The sequence below is a fragment of the Bombus impatiens genome, unplaced genomic scaffold (assembly GCF_000188095.3).
Source record: "Bombus impatiens unplaced genomic scaffold, BIMP_2.2 scf_0577, whole genome shotgun sequence".
Classification (NCBI taxonomy): Eukaryota; Metazoa; Arthropoda; class Insecta; order Hymenoptera; family Apidae; genus Bombus; species Bombus impatiens.
Genome location: NT_176996.1, coordinates 214,020 through 239,079, shown reverse-complemented (window position 1 = coordinate 239,079; position 25,060 = coordinate 214,020). Strand labels below are relative to the sequence as shown.

Sequence of the window (25,060 nt, the reverse complement as noted above, 5' to 3'; positions counted from 1 at the left end):
TGAAGTAAATTTTAGTTATTTATTTACCATAGATGTAACGAGTGGACGAAAAATACCGCAAGGAGGATAGGCGTGTTTAAAGTTTAAAGGTGACAATGCGCGTGGCTATACTCTTGCGCATATATACATACATTCGTACATACATACATACATATATAGATATATATATATCTTAAAGGGAGGTGGAATTCTTTCAGTGGTGGCGTTCACGGAGGTCGCAGTTGTACTGTAAATCTCGAAGTTCGTCGTCGGCGCTAATTCGAAGTTTGGCGCAGTTGCTGCAGAGCTGTTCTATGGCCTCGCGAACGTATACATGCACGGCTTTCTAATATATACGCGACTATCGAATACATAGAAACGAAAGTACGAGTCGTGCATCGCACGTACCAACCCTGTGTTCCCCATAGAAGCCTGCTGGATGTAAAGCGAGCCCTAGGAGGGGGCCAGCAATATCTTTGAACAGAGTTCGGCAGAGATCGGCGTACGCGTTTCCCTTCGGCTGCGAATAATTGCTCAGAATGATGGCGACGAAGGGGAAACGGTGATCTCGAGAGGGTGAGTCCAGCTATAAACACAGCTAACCTCCTCTGTAACGTTGAATTTTCCGATCAACCGCAATGACGAAGCACTTTCCTCGCATTATATATTCATCGAGTGTTTGGCTATTGATCTTGTTTACATTTTTCCTATAGTTCTCTTTATAAACGTATTATCTGTACAATCATGGACAAAATTACGCGAATAAGTTGCACAACTGGCTATCGTTATCTTTAATTACAAAAATGTTGTTAGTTAATTTAAACTGCTTGATTTAAATAAATATTTAACTCGGTAATATGTTATTTATCAATTTTCTAATGTAATCTTTGCTAACATTTTCACATACCATTTGTAAATTGCTACAAATTTTTGTTATATTATATCGCTTATCTTTATATTTATTAATAAATTAATAAATTGGATTTACAGGATGGCGACACCCAAGGCGAGCCATGTTAACAGTTTTTTCAATTTTGAAGTTAAGGAGAAGTAAATTTCGTTTCGAATAAAAGATGTTTGGTTCCTAGATGACCGTTACATGGTGATGAATATTTTCCATCAAATGAAGATTTGAAGGTCACCTTCGTCTTTTTAACGATTAACGAAGATTTACCATCTCATTTCGAGGCATTTAGGGGTTTGGAAACAGAACTTATATAATTCGAAGACCAAAAGGAACGGGATTTAGCTGCCAACAAAATTTTAGGTTGCATTTCTTTATTTCATTGATTTCGTTAAAAAGAAGATGGGTCGAAGAGTACCGTCTTTCTGATTTTGTATTCTACGTATAAGTCAAATTGAGTGCTAACCGTTTGTCCTTCTGTAATGCGAGAATTCTCTTATGCGAACATTTTTGTCTCCCAATTAGTTCATATTACGGAGGTTCTACTGTAATTTGAGTAACTGAAGATTAACTTAACGTACTGATTACCATCTAAAGTAATTGATTAATTCTTTAGCTCTGGGAAGAATAGAAACACATTTGGATAGTCTTGCAAAGAAGACAAAATTTCACCGAGTTTAAGTTTCACCGAGAGTGAGTAAATTTATGTTTAGTTAATTAACGACCTATGGAAGTACAGCGTTGTATATTTGTCTCGTTCGTGTGCTTCGTTTACAGTGAACTAATAAGCTTCTGGAGAACCTCTGTTTAGTAAGATAATCTATTTACGCTTGGTATTTCTTTACAATCTGTAGTTTTCCATGCTAGGGTGTTACTCGAGTGTTTATGTGATTTTATTCTTTTTTAACAATTTTCATCGTTAAACACAACTTACCAGTACTGTAATTTTTGGTTAAACAGTCTCAAGCACAAATTAAAAATATATTTATATTGTAGGGACGAAACAGATTAATGGAAACTTTTTTTACAAATTTCCAGTGGTGTAGAGTCACGCTACGATGGTTTTTACACTTACTTTTTACACGCCCTGTGTATAAATTTGAACAAAGGAATGAAAAAGGTCTGGTTGAAAAATAACCGAATAAAAAAATGATTATCAGAATATGTAATGAAATTTTTTAACAGAATATTATGAAATGAGCGAATACAATTTAATAATCGCTATTTCTAGACTTTATCTCACACGCCGTTATAGTACAGAACTAGGGGAAGCAGATTTACCACTCTATTAACTGAAAGACAGATCACCATTTTCCCTGGCATCGCTTTAGGTACTTTTATGTACGTAGAACGCTATATGTATAGCAATCTGATGGCTCAGGTTGAACATATGTGGCTCGATATATTCACGATTCATTTGGGCAATATGATTCCGTCGATAACGCGCCGCCTGTAATTCCTGTTTCAAACATACATATAATTAGATAAGAATTATTTATATAACACATGGATGTCCTGATATTTTATTCGAATAACGATAATTAATCCTTTAAAGGGATTAATTACAAAATACAATTTATATATATATATATGTATATATATGTATATATTTATATATATATAAATATACATATTTATATTTATATTTATATACATATTAAATATATATATATATATATACCGTATTTATGATATCATTCCTACTTTCAAGTGCGTTTCTTGAGATAAAGGAAAAATAATTACTACAATCGTAATAGACATTTAATACTCTACTTTACTAGAGTAATCACAGTTTATTACAACGCGCGAAAATTTCTTCCTTTTTATTTTCCTCGAGATAATTTACGATTTGTTCGTGAGAACATTCGATAAATTGGTATAACGAATTGGAATAATAGCTTGTACGCAAGGATCCTAGACATACAAATGAATATAGGGAGCTTTCTATGTAAACGAGGATGAGGGTTATATTCGTGAAAAATCACAATTTTTGGAGTTGTGTTAATTTATATTGTCAGCTTGAGATTTAAAAAGATACAAAGTGAAAATAAACGACCAACATTAAATTATTTTAAGCAATTACAAAGTTTTGTTTTCCAATTTTAACATCTGTAAGCTTATTAATAATATCCTCGTAACAGAGAATTTTTAGAGTATCCATTTTTTATGTACGGTATTAGCAGTGCGTTAAGCTTTTATTCCGAAAGAGTACTGCGTAAATAATGTTTTCATTACAGATTTTTAAAATTCGATTATAAAATTAAATTTTTCGGAAGCGATGACTATATTCTCAAGCTTTCTTCGCTATAATCATGTATGTGTACATAGATTTCAATTTATCGCTTATATCTTTATATATCAGCTCTTCTACAAGAATAAGTAACTATTGTATCACAAACGGTTTATGATAAAATATTCTGTCTAGGAGCTTCACCTCCTTTTAATCGTCCGTTGTTGTCATTGCTATCATCGAAAAATACTTCTTTTTTGTAATTCATCACCTTTTTATATTGAATTGGAGTAATATCCCCAAACTTCTCGAAATCGTTAGGCACATTTTTAATGAAATTGTTTATGCTACGTATAACAATACCACTGTAGATATTGGACGTGTGGACGATTTGCTAACAGCAATTATTTTATCTAAAATCTTTCCCCAAACACACGTTAATGAAATACCAGTTTATTAAATAATGTAGCCGCTTCTACTCGAGCAACTGGCTTTTCAGTTTCATTTCTGAATAGTTTGTTTAATGCTATTTAATGTTAACGTAATTCTCTTTTAAGCCACTTGTTACATCAGCTTGCGCAGACCAACTTGTATTTGGCAAAGGTTTCGCAATAAGTATTATTACCTGTATGTATGTTTTGATTAAATATAGAAGTTAAAGTAAGTGGATTTGTTTATTTCATGCAGTGATGGCAAATATCCTAATACCTAACATCTAATTTGCCTACTGGTAAACGCAATTTTGCAGGCATATTCGCCATAGAGTTAAATACATTTGATCGTACGTTATTAAGTGTATTAGCTAATCAAATCATTGGGATGCTTCTTTCTCAGTCTTGTTTGCTAGTAAATTTAGGTGGTCTTTTAATAACTGTTTATATTTCGCAGCAAGACACTGTGTTATTGTATTGTCAACTAATTCCATCTTGAGATTTTTTCTGACATCTTTGTTTCTAACATACTACAGGGCATTAACTGTTGTACTTGAAGCTTCCGTTTTTTAGACGTTGCTTATAGCAACTGTACCTATGCCAGAGTTCGATCCGTAGATACAGTTCGATAGGTAGATTCAATAATAGTTTCTGTTGAAGTGGTTACCACTTCTAAGAAAACTCTACATCTGGTCTTTTTAGTTTTCTCAAGCACTGAAGCCATCGACAGCGTGTAGACAAAAGACTGCGACGAAGTCAGACCATAAACAGTAGACAGGCGACGTTAGCTTCGGGATTTTCAGTTATTCGGTAACACAGCTAGCATGCGGATCTAGATCAGCTCAAATTGTATTCTTACTTATAATTACACTTCTATTTAAAATATATTTTCTGCCTTACAATTTATCCACAAGTTTTCTCTGTTTACACATCGAATAACCTCAACAGTTTCGAATAATACAATTTTATGCGTTAGATTCAGTTTTGAGTTTCTTCGCTCTACATAGCCCGTGTTTCTTCTTTTTATTTGAAACTTATTTTAATCTTTATCTCAATCCATTTTTGTCTGGATGTGATGGTAAAGCGTCTGGATCTTTCCTCGTTCGCTTTTATTTTCCATTTAAAGAACCAAGCTTGTGGAGTTAGTAGGCATTGCCGCAGAAGCTAAGAAGCAATGTCAGCATCATTGTGCATTGTTAAAATAGCGGTGTCATCGGCAAGAGTTGAAGGAGAAGCGGTACACTGTGATATACACGGGGAAATGAACGTAACTCGTGCATTTGCTTTTAATTGGCCAAAATAGCATCTCTCTTTTCTCTCTTTCTTAATTCCCTGTTACGATTATAAATATAATTTCTATGGAATTTATAAAGTATTATTATTTATAATAATAAATATAATAGTATTAAGAAAAATATAACGTTTAGTTGATGTACAAATGACGGAATACGATTGCAAAAGGATAGGAAAACAAGAAACAGTAAAGAAGTTTAAATGGATTTCGATTAGCTACTCAAATTGACCTTGAGTTAATCGAACGTACAGCGATACATCGTTGGAAGTTGTCCGAAACAGGGACACGAGATGTAACGTTAGAGAAACGAACGGCGGACAGAAAGGCAAACAACAACAGAGACGGAAAACGAAAATGAGAAAAAGAAAAAAAACTTTCTTGCAAGACACTGTGTAGATGGCTGGGGTTAACAGGGGGACGGAAAGGAGGGATAATTGAATACAACTTGATCGAGCCGCGCGTTTCCACCCCATTAAATCGGGCTTAAGTTCGTAAGAGAGAGAAAAGGAGTTAGGGGCGGAATTGAGCAGGAAGCAAGAGGTCAGAGAAGGACGAGAGGGAAGAGAGCGCAGACGGTGGCAGGAGGAGGTAAGAAGAAAATGGAAGCAGGCGAGCGAGAAGTGGAGACAGAGAGAGAGAGAGCGAAGAGGACTAGAGGAAAGGAGCTAGTGGTGGGCTCTGGTAGCACGACGGAAAGGCGAGAGAATGTTTACTGCTACCCCAGCTGGGGGCCAATCAGTATAGCCCCTTACACCCTTCCAGGCGAAGACTCTTAACCCCTGCCTCTCTCGCCACGGCAGTCTTCCAGGACGTTGTACAGTCGTACAATAGAAACGCGCCGGCAATAGCTAAGCCGATGTCGTTATACAGCCGGATTATTCCTCAGCCCAGTAAAGCTCCGTTATAGCGATAATCAAATTAACTCGCTTCGAATTTTAAAGACAGCGCGCGCCACCGCCGGTAGAGCCACTGCCAATTTGGCGCAGCTGGCCTCACATCGGATTACTCGGTCACCCAGTTACTGATACCGTCTTTGTCTTTCAACCCCGCTGACAGCGGCCCATAAATTTGGACAACCTAATCTAACGTATCGAAAGACATTGGTCATTTCAAGGAAGATGGAGCGGAGGACATGCACCTCGTTTTATCCATACAGCTTATCCAAGGTGTCCAAAACGATCGGTTATCTTATCACTTGTCAGCGGCAGTTTTCAATAAACCGACTAAAACTAATTGTAAACCAAAGTTTCTAATAAACAATATTGATGGAAAACATAATGCAAGTTTATGTTATTATGTTACGTCGAATCGGATCCGTACAAATGGTGCTGGATGTTGCGCTATTTAACAAAACTTTAAAATAGCTACTGAAACGGAGTAGCATTTTTTAAGTAAAAGTCATGTAGCAATAAAACGTTTTATAATTGTTAAGAAGGATACTGCAAGAGATTCCCCGCTGCATACATTTAGTTAAGTATGGATCACTTATTTTAAAAGCGACGTAATTCCATTTTTTGAAAAAGTTGACAAAGCGACAAATTCAGATACACTCTGGTGTGATTTTATTTACAAACAATTTATAGTTTACGTCTCAAAATATGTTTTAAAAAATCATTTGCTTTGCGAACGATGCAAGTCTATATAACCCGTAGCCTACCCAAACAGTCGACATAATATTAGCAATGAAACAAAAAAAAAATGATTGCGAATGTTTATATCTCTATATCTGATATAATATTAAATGAGATTCAGTAATATATTCGTAAATTGTTGTTACATTTAAAGTATTATTAAATGAATAATAGCTTTACGTTTATTTATATTCAGAAACTTGACTTATTCATTTAACGTTTTAACGTGAATCTAAACTTTGTAATAAATAAAAGTTCGATGAAACCTCTGGATATTTCGAATGTCTTTCTCTAGCTCATTATTTACAGAAGGAATTACGTTGATAACAAATTACAGAATAAAAATTACAAATTACAACGAACATAAATATATATGTAGAATATGGTAAAATACAAAGATATGATGCAATTATTGCCTTACATCACGAGTATTTTAAAACGCTTCCACATAAGGATCCGAAATGAAAAGTAGAATGTATTCGATATTAATGTTACAAGCACATTGTTACAGTAGATAAATAAATCCTGAAATGAAATAATAGTACGTTGTTCTTTTTGCTCTTATTTATAGATAACAGTGGATTAGAGTATAAAATATGAATCTTAAATAATTAAAATTTGATGAATTGTGCAATGCGCTAATTACGAAAGTGGCGTAAGTCCATCGATGAGCCCGAAAAAAGGTGTCGTTCTAGTTAATTTGAAAAAAAATTATTTATATAATTACCAATAACAATACTCAAGTAGACCGCGTCAGGATTTTTCAATCGATAGAAATACAAACTTGAACAACTCGAAGCGAAGGAAAATGAATTTAGACCACTTTCAAAATATACGTTCCAACATGTACAAACAAAATACGTGGTGGAAAATTGTTTGATATTTGTACGATCATTCATATAACATAAAAACATTTATATTCGTTTGTTTTGCATGTTCGTGAAATGAAATACGGAACATTCAATAATTGGTTGTAACTGCTAATTCAATTAGGCTCCATCCAAACCATGCATTATTCCATACGACTGTGTTTAATTTCAACTTTGCATAGTTGACTTTCTAAATTAATAACAAGGATTACTTTACAAGCTGCATAGCGTACTTATATTGTTTGTACTTATGTAATATATCGTAGTGTGCGTGTGTTTGTATATTCATGATATTTGCGGTTCGCGGTTTACCACTAAATCTAGGTTTTACCTTCAAATACGTTGTAACTTGATTTATAACGTAACAGTGCATCAACAAAACGTTTTATTAACAAAGACCAGATACACATACGCATGTAATATAATTTACGCGCATTCGCTTTTCTGCTGATCGGTATTATCGTATTCTCTGCTTATACTTATTTGTATCGTTTCGTCGAAAATGGTTGAAAATCAGACGAATTTAAACTAGCTTAAAAGAGATAGCTTTGATTTTCATTGAATATTTCCAATTCCGATTTCATAGAAAACCGTTGCATGATAGGAAAAATGAACAAATCTCGTGCCTTATAATATCTAACGTTGGGCAAAATCTGTACCGATTCTTTTCAATCCGCGCAAGTTCTTGCCCTGTGCTCTTCCGTATAATGCTCCAAAGTGCAACGGCTTGCGTTTAGAAGCATTGTTCCCAACAACTAAAATTCGCCAGACGTGCATAGCATTACAAAATGATCGGATAGCTGGTGAAAAGTAATTGGGTCGCGATGAGTGTCTGCATCTTGAGGTAGTCGTCATATTTGAAAGAGATTCGTCGCGTAATCCGCCTAGAATCGAGTGTAATGACTTTTCCACGACAAGAAAGCCAGAACTCATGTCAAATCGATGTATTTGCCTGCCTAGACGATCCTTCCACGAAATGCATCATGAAATGTATGCTAAAAAGACTGCAACCACTCGTAATAATAGACTGCTGAATGAGATTACCAATTCTGAGCCATTACGGATAAGAGTATCGCGTTCTCTCTGTCACCTGTTTAACGTCGCGCTTCTTTTCTTTCCATATACGCTCAATTTGATTTATCGAATTGTTTCGTTTTTTGAATACAAGCGGAATATTGGAGGAAATGTAAATTTTTAATTTTTACTTCTTTCACATTATATCTACATATGGTGAAATAAAATATGGTCAAACTATCGATCTTTCACAAAACGTAATTCCAAAATTTATCGCTTTGTTAAAACAAATTGATATTTCAACTGATACCGTATTATTCAATTACGAGCTTTTAGTAATTATGATATTCACTTTGGAATTTCCTTACAATTTTAAATATTCGTTATTATCCTAATGACACTGTCCAATCGTCGGCGAAAGCACAGCATCTAATAGCTCCGTTAAAAAGATTCTGTTAAACGATACTTTACGCGAACGTGTATTCGGATATAATTGAAAAGCACAAATATCAAAATATAGCGAATTTAGAAGAATTTAATTTACTTCTATGACATTTTCTCGCATGTCGAATCGTTTCAAAGCTATAATCTAATCTATTCGCGCGGACTGCGGATCACTTTAGCTAATCCCTAATTGAAATACATTCGATACCATAAGCTGCATATTATCGTAACAATACATTAATAATATACAACCATTACGATATGAATTCCGCACCTAGTCTTCTCTAACGAATTTCAACAAAAGTTGTTTTATTCTCGTAATATGAAACGACGGATATAAAAATATGAACGAAATATTAGCTTTCGGTATCTGTTACTTTAGCGTGCGAGATATACTTTTGCACTTTCGCATAATAATTTGATACGAGGTGTGCAATATTAGGATACATATTGCACATCATTTAATTGAAATAATCTGATTGCATCGATCAATCGGCTCGTATCTCTTAAATACCTACGTTCCATCTGCAGCTAACAACATTACCAAATGCGTAACATCCGGTGCGGATGTGATTATAGAACATTAATGTGGTTATTAGATAACCATATACGAACCGTAATATCGATTTGGTCATTATTCGGCTAGTATTTTGAGGAAGAGAGAACGAAGGCGAAGAAAGTTGCCGGTAATAGAAATAGCTGATCTGAAATCTGTCGTTTGCTGCAGAAGCTAGTCAGAAGCGGCACGACAATCAGTGCAAGAACGCAACTTGCATGCAAGGGAATCTGCGATTTCACGGAGATTCTATTTTGCAAGGTAGCGATCCGTATCACCAATCAAGTTCTTTCAATCCTCGACGATCCAATCGAAGCGCTCTTGTCTCTCTTCTCTTCTTTCTACCACCATCTCTCCTTCTTCCGCGTATACCGCGCTTTCTCCGATTTACCTTCGAATCACGACATCTATATCGTTCTCAATAAACGCCCTTACGCATACGTTTCAGAACGAAAGTCGTAACTTTGCTGCGAAATTAAAAGAATATTTTTACCATTTGCCCTCATTTTCCAACAGAGCGTAGCCGTTTAGCTTGTTTCAGAATCGCCACGTTTCCGTAGAAACTGGAAAGGCGTTTCAGCAACAGTTGAAGAGAAGAAAAGATAATCGATATCAAAATACTGAACCTGCTAGCAAAAATTTAACATACGAGATACAAGTTTGTCTTCCAGAAGTAAAATTCTTCTGTGTATACGGACCAGTGGAAGTGCTCGCAGTAGCTATGCATCGTAAAATTGCATATAGCGACATTTAGAAGAAGGAAAAATACAGGGAATCTCATTAGCTCTGGCTGGATGATGGTGACAATTGCGAATTATTCTTATGTTTATCCGTTGAGAAGACTCGACGAGGGTAGACGGTCTTGTCGCATGAAAAAATCAGAACAACAAAATTGGTAGTAAAAATGGTCTTCCTCTAACTCAAGCGAGAGGATCGAGGACTTTGTCTTGGCCGATCTTCTAGCCAACCGAGGTGGAAGCTATGTATATCCAGAAGGGACTCGAGGCAAGGATTCGAGTATATATAAGCTCGGGGGAGTGGATTAGAAGAGGTCTGGAGGCTTTGGCGGATCGGTCGGACTCGTGTTTAAGTAGCCCACGTTGTGGGATAGTCCGACTTCTTGGTTGGGATTAGCTTAGTTACAGATAACTAAGTCGAGATTTGGAGAAGCTGAAGATACAGATGGAAGAAAGTAGGCAGAGAGATGAAGAAAACGGCGGGGGACAAGGGAAACGCAGATGGGACGATAGAAGGAGAAAATCAGGGAGAATCCTCGGAAGCCGAGAAAAGCGACAGTCCTGAAATCGGTTTACCTCTACAGAGAATTACCGGCATGTATGCGTACACGACTACAAATAACCGTAAATTGTCGGTGAGGAGTTTGATTATCTTTCCGGCCTCTCTAGGACGCGAAGTGACATCAGCCGGATATTTCTGAAGCGGATAGAAGGATATTGTGATCCCTACGGTGAAACAGCCGCTGGCTGAGCAGCCCTTTGCGCAGACCAATGTCTCGCGATATTACACGGCTCCAGTTGCTATACAGCGAGAGAAAGAGAGAGAGGGAGAGACTAGCTCGGCGAGCAGAGACAACCAAACAAGATCTCTATTCTTGCTCAGAGTTAATTGTCTTGCCAATGTCGGATTAGCAGACTGAAGAGCAGGACTTACTGGCCTTCTGTGCGATCGCTTACTCCCTTAACCGACATTGCGAACTTCACCTCGATCTTCCCCTTGACCTTGTCATTTCAAACTTTTTTTCGTTCTTCGCGTCGCAACGTATCGTTATTCCTATCCACGTTATCGTTTCTTGCCCGGTTTATCTTTATTTTTATTTTTATCGTTGCTTGCCTTTTTCTTCTTTCGTGCATCGTCTTCCAACGAGTCGGTTCTTCGTTTTCCACCGTCCTGATTTTTCCTTTACCAGGTAGCAATTTCGCTGTCGATCTCGATCTCTATGGATCTTTTTGATTCTGTTACGATTCTAACTACGTCAAAATCTTGATTTCGGCCATCTCGGTTACTGTTGCCTGTGATGAATGACGTCCCTAGCTCCTGCAGTGTACCCTACATGGTATACCAACTATTGTACGAACAATGGAATACAACTATACCAATGACAGTTGAGTTACAAATCTACCGAATACCGTAGCTGAGAAATTCAAATTAGAATTTTAATTATTAATACATAGTTTACACATTATCAAAATTACAATCAAAATTACTCTTTCTTTATCATTTGTAGTTTCCTATACAATTCGATTGAAATATTTTTTATTATGCGTATAATTCGTCTCTTTCTAATTGGATAATTTGCTATCTTATCGCGCTAAATTCAATTAAATGACTGGAACAATTTGTAATAATTCCTACTTTCAAACTTAATCAATTGAAAATTTAATTAGAAAATTGATTTTGTGCAATTTAATAATCCATGAATAATGTCTACATTTATCGTATTCGTGTATTAAACTAAATAAAAGACAACAGGCATAATGCTGATCATTGTTGCCTTTCAACAGCTTTTGCACTATAATCTGTTGGTTTTCCTTCTGCAGTGTAAGATATATGCACTTCAATTTCATACAAATGTTGCAGTATGGTTACATTTAAGGCTAAAGGCTCTTTGTGGTTGACATTTGGATATCGACATTGAAACTCAGCTGGCTTATTTCAAGAACGAAGATTAACGTAGTTCGATAAACCCCTTATCATCCAAGCGCATAACTTTCTCTATTTAAATGCTAATAGATTTGAAACGGGTCACTTTAGTTTCTAACTTGTAACAAATACTTTATCCAAAATATATAACATTCGCTCCCTTGATTCACTCCATTGTTTCGTGTTTTACATAGCACATATTTCAATTTAAAAATAAGGTACATATTCCAATGTGAATAAAAATGACATAGTAGTACAAGTATCAGAAATTACGATAAGCCTGAATCATCGATATCAAGCTATTTAGTTAATTAAAAAATGGGAATTATATATAATAACATATAGATGGGCTTGGATGTTGTTCTTTATTTTAAATGTTTAAAACGAACAACGAGAAACTTTAATCTTCGAGCTATCGGCAAAGTCAATTAATCATATCGAAACAAGCTGCGGTTAATCAGACGGAAATAGCAGATCGATTAGAGAACCACATAAACTGTGTATCTATTGTTCATCTTTAAGAGCAATATCGAGAATCTAGGGATCAGCTTTATTTAGTCCTGTTGCAATCTCCAGTGTGTTGTTTCGCGTACCAGTTTTAGTTAAAGCAGATTGAAGGGAAAGGCAAGAGAATGGTCGAGAGTAGGCTGTGTTGACGTTGAAAGATGGTGGTGCTCCTTCTCTCTGGCCGCTACTTTCAGCATGATATAGCACCATCCAAATGCGCTGATAGATCCAATTTACAGAACGCCTTTAACACACCATACCGACTCATACCCAAAACTTCCACCACAAATTCGTTCACAGTGTTAAAGATAATTTTTAACTTTTTAAATCTCCTGTCTGGCTTAACCCTTTGAGCAATAGCGAATGATATAGCTATTTCTTTGTTTTGTTCAATTCAATCAAAACTACTTCTTCAGGAAGAATTAAATAACATATTTTCCACGAGGTAGAAGAAACACTTTGAATAATTTCTCTGAAATTGTTAACTAAAATAGTACGAATAATACATCGGTAATTAAAGTTACACATATTGAATGACATTAAGGTATAATAGTTTTTAACCAACAGTGTTACACAAGATGGAACGCGTTAATTAACGACAAATATAACCATAGTATGATACTATGAGAATAATAATAATAATTTCTAACATCAGTCATATTTATTTTAAATCGTTAAATGTTAATATAAAGAACTGCAATACGAAAATAAAGTATTACATTGATTAGCACAGTTAAGTGAAACAGCAGACCTGACAACCTCGCTGCCATTCGTGTTTGTTGGTAGAATTTGTTTAATGTAATGTATAAAGCGGAAAATATTAGTAAAAACGGAATGGACATTATGTTCGTTAGAAATGTCGTTGAAAAATTTAGTAAAATTGCTATAGACTGATTATAACGATAACGTTGTCTTGACGGAGATACCATCGTCGTGCTATTTTACCACATTTGCAACAATTTGCTTAGTGTCTATTGACAAATTGCAGAGTATATAGAAGATATATATAAAAAGATTCTTTTTCTCTGCAGCCGACTATAAAAGGTAAGCATATTACGAAATAAGTTTGAAAACTAATGCAAGCTTAGCATTTTTTCTCAAAAGAACGATCGAGGTGCTAACCGCAGTTTCTTTGGGCCTTTGGGCCGTAACGATGAGTGCAATATAACGGAATTAAAAAGTGTGACAAAGAAGTTGAAACGGAGCGTAGAATAACGCTACGATGCTCGCGACAAATCATTTTCGAGCACCCTGTACATAGCATCAGCTATGCATATAAGATCCAAGCGATTAATCCGCGTAGAGCAATTAGTAGTGCAGCGGATCCGACAATCGGGCTATAGGTCTCGATTTCAGTCTCTGGAGGGCTGAACCAAACACCTCGTCAGGATGGACGTGTCTGTAGCTCGTGTGAGCCCAGCTGACCCTCGACGATTAATACTAAACTTAATTATTGGATTTCACGCCACAACAACGCGTCGCACCTCTCCTACGCACTTGTGCTCCGCATCTATCGTCTATGCTCGTATTCCGCGTGTGCGTGAAAATGCGAGCGTCACTTAAAAGAACTTTGTAAAAATCGAACCAATCGACTTGAGTTTTCTTTAGAAGTTAGAAAGGTTGGTTTCCTAGATGTTGTATAGGAAGAGTATTGACAAAAATTACAATTGGTCGGAATCGCGAAAAAGATAACAAAGGTTGCTTCTTGAACCTTTTTATCCTGTAAATTAAACTGTGATTAAAGTCTAGAAAATATATTTTCTAGATTTATGGCAGTTATATGCATACTGAAAATTTCCTTTAAATCGACCGATACAGAAGCATTCCATATGCATATAACTGACATTTCACAAAACGTATCTCTCAAATTTTCTTCGCGCTTCCGACCAACTGCAATTTCCCAATATTTTTTTTAGACGAGGTCTAGTAAACTAATCCTTTTAACTGTTAAAAGAACCTCAAGCCTTTCTATTTTAAATTCTATTGTAAATTCTATTCCAAAGGGTGTTTAATAACTCCTCTAATCGGCCAACGCTTCTTCTCTTCTCTTGGATCAACTTCTTGTTCGTTTGTATCGCGACCCATAGTTTAGAAACCTTGCTGTAGATTATTTTTGTCGAGTATTCTACGCTTGTCCGTTGCTAATCCTCTCACAGTTTCTTTTTTAATCCTTCTTTCGTATGTATGTAAAACAAGATATCATCAACGAAGACCAATCTTCCAACTTCAGCGACTAAAATGCGGCGCCATTTGCCATTTTTGCCACATTTTTGCCATTCTATTTAAAAAGAACTTGCAAATCTTTTTACGCTCAGTTTGGCTTAGTGTTTGGCTTTCGCTATATTTCAAGCAGAAATAAATTTGTCTCGTCGTGCAAACGAAAGTTACGTCTTTCTTCCAAGTCTGTTCGAATAATAAAACAATCGCTTTTCTAATGTGAAATTTCATTTATTCGCGCACAAATTGCGATTAATCGATGGATTCTTTAAATATTTATGTACTTTGTATCTTTTTCACTTCCAAGTCATACAACTTTTTCAATACAAGCAACTGCATAGAGCAGCATCCGAGGAACCTACACGCTTTAGATTATTCTCAATATCGTGTTTTTGCTTTTCAATCTTTTATTTGTAATTTTTGCTGATTTTGTCGCATTTACAACTTTCGACCACTTACGAGTTTATTAGTTATGTCGTATTCTGTTTCGATGATTAGAAATGCTATCAGTCTCGTACTAAATTCTTCTAATTACAATTTACTCGATCGAATTAAGGAAAGAATAGGTACGTTGTATATCAACATTAGTGAAATGTAAGTGTTGGAATTTATTGAATCTGCTTATTCAAATTTGATTACGGTGACTGATACAGCAACAGAACGTGATTGTCGACGGCCGAAGTAAAACTAAAGGAATTACGGAAGAAAGGTGTTGTTAAAGCAACGGAGTAAAAAGCTTTTATCGGTCAGATGGTTGAATCGACACTAGTAAGATACAGGGTGAGTCGCAAATCGTGTTATAAAACAAAGTCGAAAATATGGGATAAAAAATCTCTACATGTCGCTTTGTCTTCGAGGAAATCGAGTTTGGAAATATGTCAAGCATACTCAGACTTGACCAAGTATTGACTAGGTATGAATAAGCAACCAACGCGAAGTTATTATACATGTTAAAATATGTAAAAAATGTAAAATAATATTTTTCCGTTTAAGGCCTCATTCCGAAGAAAATAAAGTTGGAACGATCTGTTACGAAAATTACGAAATGGTCTGATACACAGACATGATATATTTTCAAATTTACTTTTGTCGGAAAAACGAGGCACCCTATGAAAAAATTTTACCATATATTTTTCACTTATTTCCACATGTAGTTTAAGCTCCTGCCGATTATTTGCTCTTCTTTGATCCAGCAGTCAAATTTAAATATACATGTCAAATTTTCAAACTCGATTTTCTCGGAAACGAAGTCTCGGATGAAAAAATGTTATAGCATATTTTTTTTATTTTTTCACATAGAATCACTGCAATTTCCTATATATATTTGAAACAAGGAAAGGTATCCATCGCTGAAAAATACCACGTTCGGATAATAGAAGGTCGGTTATTAGGATATTCGAAGAATGGATGTTCGTAGCTTCTACCGTGCTTTTCATAAAACGCTTTATTTGAAAAGTTCTCCGTAAAACTTGAATAGCTATACGATATGTACATGTGCTAGTCGCTAGCTGCGAAAAGTTGTGGGTAATTCGAAACGAAGGAATTGGTTTGGGATATTTGCAGGTTGGTGTTCTTCGTATCGGTTTGAAGGTGACCTACCAGACTGGTTGTAGGAAGCGAAGCCTCGTTTGCCTGGATGAAGCAACATTTTGCATGAAAAGTAGAATGGTATCGAGTGGAATCGTGGACAGGCCGGATGAAACGATCGTGGTCGCGTATCGTGAAAGAGCGCGCGTGGGATGTACTTGACGTATTGCTCGAGTGATCGGATATCGATTAGTCTGCCGCACGGCTAGTCCACAACACCCTCCATGAGTCGTAACTTGCACTCGAATGCTATTCCACTAATTACCAAGGCGACAGGGACCACTGTGGTTGGCACTTCTGACGGTGGATCTTGACGGTTCCACGCATATGGGCCGGGGTGAACTGGCCAGATTATCGGCTAGGCGTATGCGGTTAATCACTGACCGATCGTTAAGGTACATTATCCTCCTTCATTATGCAGCGGCATTATCATTATAATCTTCCTGAATTTTCAGTTAATTTTATACTTGCGGTTCATGCTCGAACCTCCCCTTATCCACCACTCTCGATTATGCTACGACCAAGCTGAATCGTTTGTCCTTTATAGTTTGCGCATCGTTATCATGGATTATATGAATTATTATCACTTTATAACTAGGTCCGCGCAAGCTTAAGAGGTTATGCCGCCTTGATAGTATCGAAACTAAGGTTACCTCTATAAACTCATTATTACAAAATAATCCATCTACTTGAAATTGGTATTTCATCGTAAATGAAACACGCGATGTACTTTGACAAGTTTCTGATTGTAAAAATACTTTTTATTCCTGTCGAAATGACAAAAGCTGTCTTTTACGCTATTTAACACGTAAGCAAATATTCTTTGTATAAAAAACATATTTCTTACTCGAACGCTGTAAGTAAACGTACACAAGGTGTGCATTTATTCTTGCAATCTTTTTGAAATAATTCAGTATAGTTAATATAGACAATCCCAGTCTGAAAATTCGGAAAATTATGAAACTTTTGGAATGTGTAGAACGTATATATATATAGGTAACTATAACGAAACGTTAACTCTAAGAGGCCAAATTGATAATTCCGCTAATTTTAGATTTTATGTTACAACTCACAAACTGTAAAAACAAATTTTCAGGCAAAAATTACTTCTTTTAACGAGGACGGTCGTTTGGTGAATGTCTTACCGATCGTGTATACAATTAGAGAAAAGTAATAAACAGAAATGCGTACCATAGTAATAAAAATATTCATAATAGATTCTTATAATCAGAATTCAGTCAATAGAATAAACGCTAATAAAGTATGTACACATTTGAAACGGAAAAGGGTATCCGTTACTGAGAAATATTATGTTCGGATAACACAACATTCGCATGTAGGGTATTCGGATAATGGGTGTTCCGATAAGGAGGGCTCTACTGTAAACATTCTCATCATACAGAGATCGCATTTCGTTCTCTGTCTATTTATACTGTTAAGTGTTGCAGCCAGATAGTGATTGCGTACGTAGACTTATTGCTGTTCCAAATATGATGCTAACAAGTTGTCAGCAAGACATAAACAGTAGTATTCGTTAATTGCAATACGACTTGTAACGATTCGTCGTTTTACGTGCATCACACTGTTCTGTTGAGTCTTATTTGTAATTACATTTCAGTATTTAGGGCAAATACTTCTATCTTGTCTTTTTTCTATTTGGATGCATCTTTATTATCTTTATTTTCATATTTCAAAATGGCAATCTCATTCTACCATTTATTAGTTACAGTCGGCAAATTTATTGGAAAATGACTGCGTTTAATGCGTCTGCGAGATGGACCAGTTGTTCGAGTGTATTCAAATGACGCCATAAACTGTGTATACGTATCTATAGTTTAAGAAAGAAATTTCGGTGTGATTTTTGCGTATAACATTATACTTTATGTTTATATTTTTATAAGCAAAATATTTTCTAAATACGCAAACGCTATAAACTATAGAATATTTATAAAAAATAAAAGCTATAAAATATATTTCAACCTACTAAATATTTCTACTATTATAACTAAGAAGATTCTTGAAATATTTATTTTATTCAATCTTTTTAGTTAAAGTGAACATGCAGTATAGTTCGATTATTGCTGGTTTATTAAGATAAATTTACTAGTTTGATTTCGGCATGCACAAGTCGAAGAAATTCGTTGGAAATGAGGGATTATTGTTGAACTCTAATAATAAGAATATACATAAGTTGTCTCTTGAGTCACATGTTTAGGCTGCGTTGCACAATTATCTTGTGAGTGCTTATAATCGTTCCACTTCTAATCTTTAACTTTTTCATCCGTTATAATAAAGCCAACTATAACGAAGAAGTGGGAAAACTTGATTCAAAGTTACGAAAGATCTTGGATTAAAATATCTGCTTTATTCGTTCACGATTTGATAAATCAATTTCACAATGTTTAGATTAACTTCCCGCTTCTACACTTGGTTGGGCTTTGCAGATTTATTGGCTTCTTAGTTCCAGTTTCGCCATTCCTGTATAAAATTGTAATTACGCTCCTGTGTTTCAATTCCTTTCCGTTTCACAGAATTGTTAACTTCTGATAAACTTTGGGAAACTTTTTCCTAATAGTATATAATAATTCTGTTCCATTGAAAAGTAATAAAGGCTAATCAACAATCACCGGCTTTAATGCACTTGAAATCGATTTCATTCAAGTGAAGGTCCACATTTTGAACAACTTTTTCCTATACATGAAACCTTCGTTTTCGAGATATCCTGACGCTAGCATGACTTAATTTTTATTTCATCCGATTTTCTAAATGTATCGTAAATTCGATTGCTACCATTTATCATTATTTTTATACAAGTCGTTTCCCTTTTGATATCTTCGTTATTTTTGCGGATAAGGAAACATATACGGGGAAAAAGTTATTTAGTTTAGAACGGCGAATATCGTGTTTCGTGTTTCGTGTTTTTTTCCTTCAAAGATATCTTGTTTCGACGTTTCAAGTTCATCGACGGTTTGTTTCATAATAACGGGATATTTCTAGCTGACAAGAAATGAATTTTAAACACGTAAATATGTTGATCTCGAAACAACATTGAGTAGACATTTCATGATAATTGCGAGGGAAATAGGAAATTTCCTTATTTTTGCCTAAAATTGTTATTATTTTACAAGAAATTCCCGATATAAGCTCCGTTATTTTCAAGACATTTTCCTATACGACACATATTCCGATACGAATGATTGATCATTTCGTTGCACGTTCGATCATAGTTGGAGAAATGATGTAGTCGCTGTGCATCTACAGAATTTCTGACGGCTTTTCCATACATTAGCACCATTTCTATTTTTTTTTATTGACCGTACACGTCGACGTGAATGAAACGAACAAGATGAAAGAGTTTTCCACTGCTTCAATTAACACGTTGACTCAATTGTGATTGTGTTTCGATTCGTAGGATATTTATAATCGTTACAGATAATAATGCCAGAAGTGTCATCAAACAAGGTTGATGGTACTTAACAATGCAATTTATTGGAATCTCGAAAGCAAGGCCAGTCGAATCCAAGATCTCGTGTAAAATAATAAAATCTTGGTCAAAGGTAAGAAAATGTTCAATTTCTTACTTTCAAATTACCACAAAGTTTCTACCAACGTCATCTCAAGGCAGCATGTTTCAAGTCCATTGTTTATCAACTAAAATAATACGATGATAAAAATATGCAAAGAACTATTTCCTCATACATATTTTATATCTGCACAAGTAACGAAAATATATGCATGCTGCTAAACATACTAGCTCAAAAACTAGGAACTATATGTGATTATAATTAGACTACCTATGGAGGACGTGCATACGTATCTATGATACGTTATCTTATCTGAAACCTCTTTTCATTAAAAGCATTATTTGTGCATTGATCTAAGTGGTTACCTTTACGTGCCGCATCCTATAGATATAATATATTTGGTATATGTATGGAGCGGCACATGAGTCACAGAACGATTCGAATCGAGAGTGACTCATGCCGTTGTTTTGCCTCGGAGTATCAACGCGGTTTTCCATGTGCAAGATTTAAAAGTAAAAAAACTCTGAACAAAACAATATCGCCGCTACGAGCAACCATCAACCGGAATCGAATTCAAACTTTCCGCTACTTCCCCGACCAGTATAAATAGACACTTATCTCGTCATTAAATAAATCAACGCGTTTAATATCCAGCACATGCACATACATATATAATTCGTATTGATAATTGCTAGTGTCATGGATGAAGAAATGAAGCAGACAACGAACCTCCGTAGATTAAATTATAAGCAAACGAAAATTACGTCCTGATTATTAAACGGTAAATTATTTAGTCGCGCAATTGTACTGGCCGTTGCATGTACTTTTATTGACACGATGAAGTATCAGGTTTTAATGAGCACCGAGCCAACGCTTCGACTTCCTAGACATTTAACTTGTACAATTTCTGGAAATTTTAACTATCGGAAAAACAGTGAAACTTTGTCGCGCTTCCTACCTTTGGTAATAAAAACGAAACTTTACGTTTAGAATTTGCACGGCGTTAACGGAACGTTTGTTCTTGAGTTCTTGTAAAAGTTTTATGCCCATTCCAGTGCAAAGTGTATATTTCCTTCTCCAATAGTTTAAACGGATTCAAACGTAATAAAGTTGTTATCCTAGTTATATGCTGCTATATATTGATTTATTAATTTATTCGCGCATTCAACTTTTAATTATCGAAAAGAAATAAATTTGGTTTGCAAAGGTGTGCCGATCGAGAGAATGAAAATTACCGTGTTCACGTAGATACGTATGCGTTAGAATATGGTGAATGAGAAGAGAAAAAATCGCAGAATCTTAAATGTTATAATAACATATAAGGCGTCTCAGCTAATTTTAATAGGTGGGGACGATTCGGAGATTTCAATGTCAACGCCAGCTGTAGTATTTGGAACACAACGCTATATTTTTTGTATAAAAGCATGGGAAGATGTTGAATTCCGAGTAAAACAGTATTGTGCTTCATTAGTTTCAATACGTTAATGTCGCTACTGATTCGTTACTTAGGGAGATTTTCCAAGTGTTGACAACCAATTTTCATGAAATTCATTAGCTTTCGAAGACATTTGATCCATATTTCATTATATCGATGATATTCAGGAGGCGAAAACAGTCCTCAAAGTAGGGCTGAAATTATTCTTAATACCTCGGAAACTCCTTGAAGTACAAACAAATGTTGTATATGAAAATTATTTGTTTTTTAGTGGCAAATTTAATTAGGTAAATTGTTTTTCGAAATGACTACTTATATAAGCATTATACCAAAAATTAATATTTTTTGCTTTTTTCTTTGCTTGATAGTAGAGGATATTTCAAGATACAACATGTTACCTATATCGTTGTAAGATATTGTATAAACTTAAGAATTTTCAAATTCGAAAAAGCTTAAAAGAAAGCTAAAGTTTAAACTCCAAGTTTTAATGAAAATGTTAAAGTACGACGAAAGGCCTTTGATCTTATAAGACGAATACATTGTATAGAAATATCTAATCCGAACGATGAAAAGTGTTAATCGCGAGTATTAAAAATTCCTAAAAGTACGAGTATTTTATGAAGTGCTCGGTTTCATAAAGCTACCCAACGTAGCACAACCTCTTAAATCATCCTGTCGACGATGGTAGTAATTATATTTGGATCACTGGCCCGTAACAACGATTTTCCGGCAAGAGGTTTCTAATGAGAGTAGCAAGTAAGTTGGAATTTATATTGCCCAAGTAATCGGAGAAATCTTTGCTTAAATCATTTTATGGTCAAACACATGAAAGTGTTTGATACCTTATATATCTTACATTTTGACAATTCGAGTAGTATAGTTAAGATTTAAGGTGAGATCAAAGAAATAAATGCAGTACAATTTAAAAGCTACTATTGAAGTATAATACTTGTATCTGATCCTCGCATTCATCTCTCACTTTTCTGTTTTCACGTGTTCCATCCATGATTACGAGTAGTAGCAATTTATGGCTATTCTTTCTTATTGGCATTACTCATCCTTACATTTCTCAAAAGTATCTCGCACTTTTATTTATTACAGATCTTAATAAAATCATCATCAAAATAAAATACATCGTCAAGTTATTGAAATCCAAGTATCGATTAACTATTTAAGTATTTAAAGCATTCTAACAGGTTCTTCTTAGGACACAATGTCATTTTCAAGCTTTTAGTTCTTTCTTAGTCTTCTTTTTAATCCATAGTCTTAGTCTCTGTGTGACTTATCTCACTGACTTGCTACAATCCCGTGTCTTCTTGATGGTGAAAACTTAAATACTGGTTTCGATCAGTCGATAATTACTGATTTCGATCTAAAAACCTAATTTTTAAACGTATCTTTTGCGACATACAGTTTACTCATCGGTACAACTATCCACGACTTATACATACAAGATGCCCCAGCTAAGTTTATCACTTGGAATATCTCGTTTGTCCTTGATAATATTAAAGAAATGTTTCAGGGACAAGACGAATGGTTTCGAGATGGGCATAACTTAACGTGATTAGTTTTTTCGTAAGAGAACGCGTAGAGGACATACAAACGTCTTCGACGTTACTTCAAATGGAATCGTATATTTTTTAATACATCCATCCATTCAACAGGACATTCTGTACAAAAAATTCATTAACTTGTTTACGTCGAGAAACTATTAATTTAACAGATACGTTAACTTTACTTTGTCAAATTCAACGCATGAAAAACAGAGATAACGTAAACGTAACTATACCGTTTTGCGTATTTTCCTATCTTCCGTACATTAAAGTAATAAATAATGCGATTAAAGTGTTTACTTGTTTCTATAATCCATTTTCCGTAAGCTTCCACTTCGATCATTCACTTGCGAAATTTTCGACCCAAGTCATTTTAACACATTGCTTATTGACAGCCTATTAATGGTCTTTAAAATGCCAGCATTTATCGACCGATAGCTTATAAATCAGCATTTTGTTGACTTCGGTTACGGACCGGTAGACTATTAATCCGCTTTTTCTTAAATCTGCCAGAGGCAGTAGTAGAAAAATTGTTAAACACATGCTCGCTCGCGTTGCCAGCAACGATGTTGCTCTACTTGTTTCTTCAAAGTTGTTACAATAATTTTGACCCTCCAAAATGAATGCCAACAACGAAAGAGAGGTACTTTTGGATCATTAGTCAAAGCATTCGTTCAATCGTCAAGCGCTCGTTGGATATTCACTTAAATTACCTCTACGATATACTGACTTGGAAAGCTATAATGATACGGATATCCACATGTTCCGTCCGCAGGAACAAAACGTGAGGATTTTCGTAGGCCACCCAATTTTTAGCAAAGGTTTCTGCGATGCTTTGAGAAGCGCGAAACGATGAGGTAAAGTTTATGGAACATCGTAATCTGCGCCTTAAACGAGTATCGTTTTACGTACTTCTATATCGAGAGATCGAAGCTGTACGGGAGGAGGGAGAATTGAATCTGATTGATAGCGCAACGAACTTACCTTTTGCCAAAGACAGATGCTCGTTAGTTGGAAATCGGCGTCGTGCAGCACTGTTGCGTCGATGCCTTCGTTGGTTCCTTCTCCTTTTCAAGCAGCGTTGCTGTTATCGGTCGACGTGGAATACGATTCGAAGGAGCAAAAATTATGTACTTGTGCGCCCGTTTGTAATATTCACTCAAAGCACTTATCATTTATGCACTTATCACTCGGCAAACGAATATTATATGTATGTGACTGGGTTGATTGTGTTTTGATCTCATCTTCTTTAATGGTAAAGAATATAGATTATTCAAAAGAATGTATTAGCAAAATCGAAAGAAATATGACTCTGAGCCTAATTTCATCCGTCGAATACAGAAATTTTACTTACTATATATCCCAATAGTACACAATATTTTTTATTTAGTCAATGATTGAAATTAATATTTATATTTTTGTCTGAACAAGCCGTATTTAACGAGAGTACATCGATGCCGATCTTCACTGTTTTATTAGCTAGTATAACTCATCATTCTTTAGTTCTGAACATCAACCACCGACTTTGATCTCTGGTTTATTCGCATTTGCTGTGTTTATTTTTATTAATCTTACTTGGGCTACTTTAAAGAACTGGCGAAAATAACGGAATTGATATTACTGGGACATTAAAGTATGACATTTATTGCTTAATTAAAAATGGAAAGTAAATAAAGCACTTGAGAATATTTATACACGTTTCCCTTCAACTGTCTCCAAATTCGTGGTACAGTCGGGCGGGTGATGACGCTAAATGCAAAATTTAATGCTTAATTTTTGAAAAAAGGGAGAAAAAGTAAATTTAAAAATCCGCCAGGCACCCGTGTATTAATTGCATGTTTCGGGACCTGCAACTTCTGTTTTTGCTCGGGTTTGTATTATTAAATCCAAGGTGTACTCCATGAATAGTAATGGCGTAGACGAATTAAAAAGAAACATCGGTTTAGCGTTGGAAGATTTACACAACGCACATAATTTACTACAAGAGACGCATAATAATTTAGTTTAAAGAGCAGACAACATTTCGAACATTTGTTGCATTAATAAAACGATTCCTAAAAAGTACTAATCTTACCCTTATTTATGAAACTATTCCAATAAAATAGAGAATAAAGGAAATTAATAGGACAGATCTATGTGGCGGAAGTCAGGTTATAACGGATATACAGGGTGGTTGGTAACTGGTGGTACAAGCGGAAAGAGGATGATTCTACGCGAAAAAAGA

The 25,060-nt window shown here is 35.3% G+C and overlaps 1 protein-coding gene across 1 annotated transcript in view; it reads right to left on the bottom strand.

Annotated features, from left to right (window-relative positions):
• Window positions 1-24,081, bottom strand: part of LOC100741264 (4-coumarate--CoA ligase 1-like) — a 76,212-nt gene extending 52,131 nt beyond the window's left edge. The window contains exon 1 of the mRNA XM_024369422.2: window positions 23,821-24,081. The gene's annotated coding sequence lies outside the window, so the exon portion shown is untranslated. The remainder of the gene's footprint in view (window positions 1-23,820) is intronic.
• Between the last annotated feature and the right edge of the window lie 979 nt (window positions 24,082-25,060).